The 9444-nt window shown below is 58.0% G+C and overlaps 1 protein-coding gene across 4 annotated transcripts in view; it reads right to left on the reverse strand.

Annotated features, from left to right (window-relative positions):
- CRISPLD2 (cysteine rich secretory protein LCCL domain containing 2) overlaps window positions 1-6119 on the reverse strand; it is an 89042-nt gene extending 82923 nt beyond the window's left edge. For all 4 annotated transcript variants that reach the window (XM_030298783.1, XM_032591360.1, XM_030298788.1 and 1 more), the window contains exon 1: window positions 6012-6119. The gene's annotated coding sequence lies outside the window, so the exon portion shown is untranslated. The remainder of the gene's footprint in view (window positions 1-6011) is intronic.
- Between the last annotated feature and the right edge of the window lie 3325 nt (window positions 6120-9444).

Below are 9444 nucleotides of genomic sequence, written 5' to 3' on the forward strand. Positions count from 1 at the left end.
GGGCGGGGCCGTGGGAGGGGCCTGGGGCTGGTCAGGCTCTGCCCTGGGGGGGGGGGGGGGGGGGGGCCAGCCCAAGCACTCTGGGAAAAGTCCCCTCCCCAGCACAGCCCACGAAGGGGTGTGCATTCCTCTCTGCCTTGTGAAACTTTAAGGAAACTTTTTTTTAAGTTTGAAATCGCTCTGGCTTCTGTTTGAAGAATGGATCAAGGGAGGCCTGAGCAGCAGCTGCCCCCGGGGCAGGGCGGGGTGGGGGGGTGGGTGGGGGGGGAGGTCGCAGGGCAGGGGCCGCTCCAGGGCCTGGCCTCTGACAGCCCTTCAGAGTGGAGCCCGGATGAAACCCGGCGGCCGGCTGGGGCCTCCCACTTGGACCAGACACAGACTCTCGCAGACAGGGCGCAGTTCATCCCAAGTCTGAGAGGGCACTTTGTCCAGCGACGCCAAAGCTGAAAATACCTTCGGTGCCAGTGACGCCCGAGCCTTGAAGGTTCCCGGGAATAAACAGGGTTTTCAGCGGCCAGGCGCTTCCCCCCAGGAGAACAGACGGGCTGTGTCGGAGCCGGTCTGGGGGCGGGAAGGGCAGCGGCTGATACACACACACACACGCGGACACGTTTTCGGTGCCGTCCAGGGAACGGCTCGTTGTTTCAGAGGGGGCGTGTGGGGCTCACACACAGCCGTGTTTCGAAAGCTCCGGGGCACACAGGGCCCCACATGTGCCCTGAAGGAAGGTGCCAGAATCCCCAGGACACTCGCTCGGGGCCCCAGAGCAATGAGCGCCACCAAGCTGAGCATTCTTCCGGAAGAAAAGCTAGGAGTCTGCCGAGAACTTGCCAAGGGGCCCTCTGGACCCTGCAGGGAGGTGGCCGCACGGCCCCTAAGGGCTCTTCCTCCCGTCTGGCCGTGTGAGCTCCCTCCGGTCGCACCGGGCCCCGAAACGGAACCTTCCACGCGGCTCCACACCACCCACCCCCACTAGCCGGCCATCCCCACCCGGCCTCTGTGCTGGCGCCCCAGAGCCAGGCTTCACCCGCTTTCTAGGGCGGGAGGTCCCGCGTTCAGGCCTGCACCAGAGAGCACCGTTAAGACACGGATTGCTGGCCCCACGCCCCCCAGCCGCTGACGCAGGAAGCCCGGGGTGGGGCCTGAGAATCTGCATTTCTAACAAGTTCCCAGGGACGGCTGCTCCCCCGCCTTGGAGGGGGACCCCACTTTGACAGCCGCTGCCCCAGACTGCAACGGCCTCAAATCCCCTGCCCCACCTTAAACTAATTCAGCATTCCCCAAACTCCAATCCTCGGCAAACCCCGTTCCCCAGCCCTGCCCACCTTCCCACCGGCTACCCGCCCTGGGCCGTATTTTGTATTTTTCCTCGAGATGGCCCGGGAATTTTCGGTCGCCACCATCTACAAAGAACACGATCGATTCTGCCTTGACTGGAGGGGAGGAGTAAAACGTAACGTGTGGAAATCAGAACAAAATAAGGTCCTCCCAGCTGGGCATGAACGCCAGCCCCAAGCGTTGATGCCCGGGGTGCTCTGTGTTTGCCGTAAAGGGGAGCAGGGTGTTGGGCAGACGTTAGGGGCAGACAGCATCACCCACATTCGCCCTGACTGCAAAGGACAGCTCCTGGATGGGGGGGCCTTGGCTGCTGGGTCTGTGCACAGGCTGAGTCACCTCGGGGACCAGTAGGGACGGCACCCCCCACTTTGGGGAACACTGTCCATTTCACAGTGATCTGCTCCGAACTGCACGCCCTGCAGCCTGTAGCAGGAAGTCCAAACTCAGTACAGCTCAGGCCGCCTGCAGGGAGACACCGGGCCACCCGGCCTGATGCTTAGATTCTCAAGCCACACCAGACTTCTCACCATTTTCCCTAGATGCCTGGCCCTTCCCCATCCCCAGGCCTTTGCACAGACACACGGTCCCTCTGCCGGGGGCGCTGTCACTTTTCCCTGTGTCTGTTCCAGAAGGATCTCTCAGGCTCTGATCAAGTCAGTCCCAGCAGATGCCAGCAAGGTCCCAATCCCAGAGAGATCAAAGAAGGCTCTTTCCAGTCCAGGAGAACTTGAGAGCAGGCTCAATGCTTCCAGGACCACCTGACTACAAACAGAATGGAAAGGTCTAGGGGCGCCTGGGGGGCTCAGTCGGTAGAGCGTCCGACTTGGGCTCAGGTCACGATCTCACAGCTCGTGAGTTCCAGCCCCGCATCGGGCTCTGTGCTGACAGCTCAGAGCCTGGAGCCTGCTTCGGATTCTGTGTCTCCCTCTCTCTCTGCCCCTAACCCACTCGCATTCTGTCTCTGTCTCTCTCAAAAATAAATAAACATTAAAAAAAAAAAAAAGAACTGGAAAGTTCTGCTCTTTTTTCCTTCTGGGATACCGCCTTTCTGCACTCACAACGGGACGCGGTCCAGAAATCTGGATTGAAAATGTGGGATTTCATCATTTATAATATTTTTTAAGTGATGGTCCAGAGGTTGCATGATGCGCATTAGGAATTTCTTTTTCCCCCGGATCCCGTGGTTTTGTCTAAGCTGACACAGCACCCGAGACAATCAGAGAAGAGAAATCTCCTTGGGGCTGAACCACAAGAAACCGTCTGTCCTTGCAGCCTTGACAAGGGGTGTCTGTCCACAAACACCCACAGTTGCACAGGCTGGGGCACAAAGTCTCAGACAGGATTCTCTGCCAGTTGCTGCTGTGACCCCGGGTGGAATGTCAACACGTCCCCCCAAACACCCAGACGCCAGATTCCCCCGTGTACACCGTGGAGGGCGCTGGTCTATTCTGGAACGAGACGACCTATGTCGATGCTTCTTCAAGAAGGAAGCCAAGAAGGGAGAATGGGTAAATGAAACGTGGTCCATCCACGCAGTGGAATATTACTCAGCCACTGAAAGGAATGGAGCCTGACACACACTATAACATGGACGAGCTTTTTATGGGGCGCCTGGGTGGCTCAGTCGGTTAAGCGCCCGACTTCAGCTCAGATCATGATCTCGCCATTCCCGAGTTCCAGCCCCGCGTCGGGCTCTGTGCTGACAGCTCGGAGCCTGGAACCTGCTTCCGATTCCGTGTCTCCCTCTCTCTCTCTGCCCCTCCCCCACTCACGCTCTGTCTCTCTCTCAAAAATAAATAAATGTTTTTAAAAAATTTTAGGGGTGCTTAAGTGGCTCGGTCGGTTAAGCGTCCGACTTCAGCTCAGGTCATGATCTCACAGCTCACGGGTTCGAGGCCCGCGTCGGGCTTTTTGCTGACAGCTCAGAGCCGCGAGCCTGCTTTGGATTCTGTGTCTCCCTCTCTCTCTCTCTGCCCCTCCCCTGCTTGTGCTCTGTCTCTCTGCCTCTCAAAAAAAGGAAGAAAGAAAAACAAAAAGGTTACGGCTAGTCCTACCAACCACCACCCAGATCTGTCCTACCCTGCCTGTTCCAGAACAGAGCGTGCTTCATTTAGGACTTTATGAGAGGCTTGGAATCCCCATCCCGTGAAGGTCTGACCATCTACTCAACTCCGTTAACAGAAGATAAAATGAAATGGTGCCTGTGTTGTATTTTCCTTGCTTGACAAGCCATCAGCCCCGTTGAGTGATGCTGGGCTCGCACATCTGGGACTGATCAAAAACCACTGAGTTGACAAAAAATAAAAAATAAAAAGCTTCCTAGGTCTGGAGCAAGCAGACACACAGGCACCTCCCATACGTAGTAAATTACACTGGTGACAGAGACAAGAAATGTTCCAGCTCCCACAGGCCGAAGAGGTCAGCATTTGAGGGTCCTGCCTCCGGGAGACGGTTTTCAAACGCAGCCTACAAAAGGCCAGAGGCCCAACGAGGGGTCTTTGAGGGAGGGACGGAGCGTGGGACTTGAGCCAAGGCCCCAGGCCCTCTGCTACCAAGTCCAGAGAGGGGGCTCTGGGAGCCAGGACGGATCTGGGTCCCAGAGCAGGGTTCTCCGCACGGCGACACCGGTACCTGTCAGCAGAGTGGAGCCCGAGCCCTGGGTCAGGACAGCCCCTCTCCAGGCCCACCCTTAACCCGGGCAGGGATCCCGACCCCACACGGCACGAGAGGCCCTGACCAGCCGCAGCAAGCGGGCTAGCCACTGGATGAACACCTTCCTCCACGATCTGGAGGGGGGCCCAGCCGGGGGGGGGGGGGTGGGGAGGAGGGGGGCCAGCTGTCCCCCGTCCTGGCTGCGTCATGTTGTATACATGCCTTATTCATCCGAGACTCAGTCTCCTTCTTGTAAAAAGGAAGACAGTGCCCACCTCACAAAGAAGGCAGTGAGATCATCCATGTAAAACCCTGGGCACATCTGGCTCATTCTAAGTTTCAGTACCAGCTGCTGGTGTTCTTATAAATGTCATCATTGCTGTTCCACTTCTACGTCTTAAGAGACTCCGTTAAAAAAAATAAAAAATCAAAATCGACTTCTTTCTCCTCCCAGGGCGCACGTCACTCGGAACTTGGGGCTTGGGCTTAACTCTGCCGACAGTTTTCACCTGGAACCCTCTCGGACAATACGACATCTCGGGTCAGGTCCAGAGGGAGAGTTAGTGGCTGGGCAGAGAACTGTCTTCAAGGAGGCGGGACCCAGCAGTTAAGAGCACAGCGTCTGCAACCAACCAGCCAGCCAGCCAGCCAAGGGTCCTGATGCACAACCTTTACCTCTCCGAGCCTTGGTTTACTCATCTGTGAAACGGGGACCAAGAGGCCTCCTGCCCAGGTGTGTGCCAGGGGTGAAAATGCAGGGAGGTGGCATGGCCTGCCACCTGCCACACCCACGTGGAAGCAGCCAGATCAGAGGCAGAAACAGAAAATCAGGTGCACAAAATACCAAGAGTCTCAGAAGGCCTCTCGGTCTATCTGGAGAAGGCGGCGTGCCCCTCACCGCGTGCTGCTGGACCCTCGGCTCTCAACCTGGCCAACTGTGACCCTAGAAGACCCCACTGGGCTAAGGCAGGGTCACGTCATTCTGCCAGAACACGGCACCCAAGTGCTCAAGGTGGAAGTTCACAAACCCACTTTGCGGGACAAGCTGGGCATTTGCACAGGCTCCCAGGCGCTTCTCTCGCCCGGAGCAGTAACTCACCTTTTGCCCAAAAGACGTCCAGCTCAAGTTAGACTTCAGTGGGCGGGCACCAGCTAAGCCTTTCCTGGCTTGTCCACCAGCCGAGCCCCGGGCAAGGGAGGCTCTGACTGTCCCTCTGGGGGTCTCCCCAGGACCGCAGAGCCAAGCCCTCAGCGCTCAGGTCAGGAGCCTCTTCCCCCAGCAGGAGTGTATGCAGATGCCCACTCTGGCCAAGAGACCCCCGCATGTGTTCCCAAACCCGCAGGCACTCTGACGCGCCCCGCGCCTGGACACCTCCATCTGGAGCTTTGGAGGCAGGGAGAGCTGGGCTCCATCCAGCCCTGGCTCGAGCTGGACAAACCCACTTCCCCTCTGACCCTCGGTGTCCTCATCTGAAATATGGGAAGAGAAAGGCTACCTGGCAGGTTTGTTGCAAATAAAACCGTAAAGGGGCGTGGCCCTGTAAACCGGGGCAGAACGCACAGGCGGGTGGATGACCGTGGCCATCCACGTGTGGGTCGACACATTCAAACCCCTGCAGCATCCACGCCACCAGCTTTCCGTTTACTGACGCCCACACTGTACACGGGAACGCAACAGATGCTGGCGAACTGCGTAAGGGAGGCAAGACTAAATACCCGGGGGGCTCCCGGAGCACGAATATGCGGTCAGACCGTCAGACCGGCTTTGAGTCCGACTCCCTCGCCTCCTGGCTGCGAGGTCTGGGGCAAACGTCTTGTCCTCGCTGAGCCTCAGTTTCTCCACCTGTGAAAGGCCACTCGGCCGGCCGAGCCGGGTTCCGAGCCGCAGGCAGCGCGCCCAGCACAGTGCCTGCGCAGAGTGAGCCCCAAGAGACAGCGTCTGCCCGGGGCCCCTTCACCTCCTCGGAGATGGCGGGAACGGATGGCAGCTTGGAGAGGAGAGGAAGCGAAGTCACACTTACCTCCGCAGGGCTCCCCAATCACCGGCGTCTCCCGTGTCGTGCAGCGGCAGCAGCGCGGACACGGCGGGCACGGTGGGCGCGGCGGGCTGGTCGCAGAGGCCGCGCACCGGGGGCAGCGGAGGGATGTAGTGGACGCACGGGCCCCGCGCGCCGCCTCTTGTAGGCTCCTCGCGCCACGCCCCCCCGGCGGCCAGCAGCGCTGATAGGGCCGTGGAGCCGAGGCCCCGCCCCGGCCCCGCCCGTCCCTCCCGGAGAGAGCCGCAGGCGCCGATCCGGGCGGGCGGGCGGGGTGGGGGGGGCCCCCGGAGCAGGCGACCAGAGATCTTGGCTGGAGGAGGACAGGACGCGGACGCGCGCAGTTTCTTCACTGCGACCATGAAAGTACCGTTTCCACTGAGCGCTTACTATGCGCCCGGCGGGGCGCCAAGCACTTTCCACCAGGAGTTTGCAAACTTACCAAATCCCATCTCCCTGTGGTTCAAGTGGAAAATGGGAACAGGGAAGTGACCTCCCGGGTTTGCAGCAAATAAAACCGGGAAGGGTGTGGGCTCCGTAAACTGTGGCACAGAATACACATTTGCTGAATTTACTCCCATCCTCCACACGGTGGTAGAAAACTCCACTCATCACACGCACAGACACACACACGCACACACACGGCCACAAGCACACACACGTACACAAGCACATTCCCAGCGTGCAGATAAAGAAAGGAAGGAAGCCTCAAGAGATGGTCCCGGATGGGGGCAGTTAAGCGATGGTCCAGACTGGGCACTTGACCTTCATGATCCCAGAACACGTTCACAGGAATCCAGTGGTGTGGTGGAAGTGGTCCCGTTTCACAGATCAGACAGCTGAGACCTGGAGAACAGAGTGCCCGGAGTCCCGCTGCTGGCCAGCAGTAGGCTTGGTCTAGCTACATTATGCCCGCAGGCATTTAGCGTCCTTAACCGGTGCAGGTAACTACCTGGTCAATTTAGAGCCAGGAGAAACCGCCTTTGAAACACAAAAATCTAAGGCCCTGGCCAGCAGGTGAAGAAACCAAGGCTAGAGGGGCTAAGGGACTAGAGGAGGGGGTGGACCGACTGTGTGCGGACCAGGGCAGGAAGAGCCTGTCCTCATGGCGCCCGTCCCTGCACGAAGACCGCCAGGAGTCCAGCACTCTGCACCAGCCCCTGTGCTCTGAAGCACCAGCAGGGCGGACAGGCCCCTCTGGGATCTCCCATGTCAGGGGCACCCGGAAAGGTCAGAGCATATGGGGGTACACTGATGGAGAGCGAGTGGGGCAGGGACGAGGGAAGGCCCTTCGATGACTGGCAGGGCACGTGACGCACAGATTCAGAAATCCGCAACGCTTGCCCAGGGTTTTGGTGCAGCTCAAAAGCAAATAAAGAGCGGCACAGGCCTCCTGTTACCTTCGTTTGTTTCCTTCACTTTTCTCACTTTTGCAGCATCATGCCAGCTCAACGTTCACCTAATACTGACTAAGCAAGCACCTACTGTGTGCCAGGTTCTGTTCCAAACACCGTGGGGTATTCAGTGGTGCGCAGACAGGTCCATTTGACAAAGGACAAACCCCAAGCAGAAGAGATGCTTCTCAGGCACCGGGCCTCCCCCGACCCCCAACAATTCTCCAAGGCTGGTGTCGCTGTCGTCAGGAAAGGCACAGAAGCCATACTGCTCCCGAGGGGAGGAACTGGGGTTTGGACTCACGTTGTCGTCCCCTCAGCTCACTTCTGCCATACTCTCAGTCGAATCACAGAGCTTGCCGAGGGTCGAGGAGACAGGACGTCGGTCACACATCTCAACAGCCGGAGATCAAAGTGTTTGCAGACGAGATACGTGACAACACACGGCCTGGCCCCGAGCAGACCCTCAACAGAAGAGAATCCATTCTTCTTAGGGGGCTAAGCTAAGTGGTCCAGTGGAACGGGCACCATATTTCCACCTCCATGGATGAGTGTCAATCCTGACCCCACCATGCACAGCTGTGTGTCTTTGCTGAACCCACTGGAACTCTCTGGGCGACAGCTGCCTCCCAGGGGACAGACTGAGTCCGTAACTCGCTGGTTGGTGCCATCGTTTGGAACCGGTCAGGCTGGGTCCCAATCCCAACGCCTCCGCTTTCAAGCTGCTGGCCTGTGCTCAGGTCCCCGTCTGTAAAATGAGGGTGACGACAATGGCATCCTTCTCCCTGTGGGCTGCCTTTAAAACGTTAAATCGTTTCAAGGTATAAATTAATTAAGGGAAAATAATTAGAACCGGATCTGGCCCGTAGCAGGAAGTAGTTAATATCGTTGCTATTAGAGCCAACCAAGTAAAACAAGAGACAGAAAATTGTGATTTTGGTGAACAGTTTTCCATCATTGTGCAATCTCAGAATCTAATTTCCACAAAGTAATATGCGAATTTGAATCAGATGATGTGTCATGGGGAATGTGGGTTCCTGAGAGGCCCTGAATGGGAAAGGGCCAAGATGTACCCGAGCCCTCGTGGGAAGGGACTGGCCACTTCTCTCCTTGGAACTCCCAGCCAAGGATCCTTTTTGCTAGCCCGGCAGGAGTCAAGTCATGGAGCATTTGAGACAGAGGAACGTCTTTCGGGCTATAATGGAGCATAGCCTGAAGAGGGAGCATGTATGCAAGCCTGTCCCAAAATCCAGAAGGTCCCTCCCTCTGCCCACTTGCTCTCAGAGCCCAGGTGGGCTGCTCAGAGGGCCAGACACACGAGTGCGGAACAGTGGGTCGCACCAGATGGTCCCGAAGGTTCCACCATTCGGAGCAAAGACCTGGTCTTTCCTTCCTATCTCGACGTGGTCACCACAGGGCTGGTGGGTCTGGACTCACACCAACATCTTCTGCACCAGCTGTTTTCATCAGAAGCTCTTGGGCTGGACATCAAGAGCCCAGGGGACTTCCAGCTTCTGGTCTGTTCCTGCCACACCCGTTGAGCAGCTGCAGAATCGAACCTCACTGCGCCTCAACTGGCATGAAAGGTCACTGACGATTTGAGACGAGGAGACGTGGAGGGGGTGCCATTTTGCGATGGGCACGGCTTTGAAAGAGGAACCAGAGGGTAAGAGGGTCATGAGCGATGGTGGTGACAATCGTGTGGTCCTCCGGGACCTCAGGGGGTAGGGTTGCTTTGCTTGCTAACAGAGGACAAGTTGCTGTTGGCAGGCAACTCTTTGGGGGCCGTGCAGGCCCCGCCGGTGGGGAGACCTGGGGCAAGGTCCTGACGGAGTGAGGTTGTAACGCGCGCAAGTCAGCGGAGGCAGAGAAGGGGCTTCTGGAAGGGTGGCAGCTTGGTATGGAACCCAAGGACAGCCAAGACCCTCAAAGAACCAGAGTCGGTCCTGGAAGGTGATGATGCTTCGTGTGCGTTTCTCACAGCCCCGATTTGGGGGCCCTTCCGCCCTCCCTCTGCGGCCAGG

Source organism: Lynx canadensis, chromosome E2 (assembly GCF_007474595.2).
Source record: "Lynx canadensis isolate LIC74 chromosome E2, mLynCan4.pri.v2, whole genome shotgun sequence".
In the NCBI taxonomy this organism is placed as follows: Eukaryota; Metazoa; Chordata; class Mammalia; order Carnivora; family Felidae; genus Lynx; species Lynx canadensis.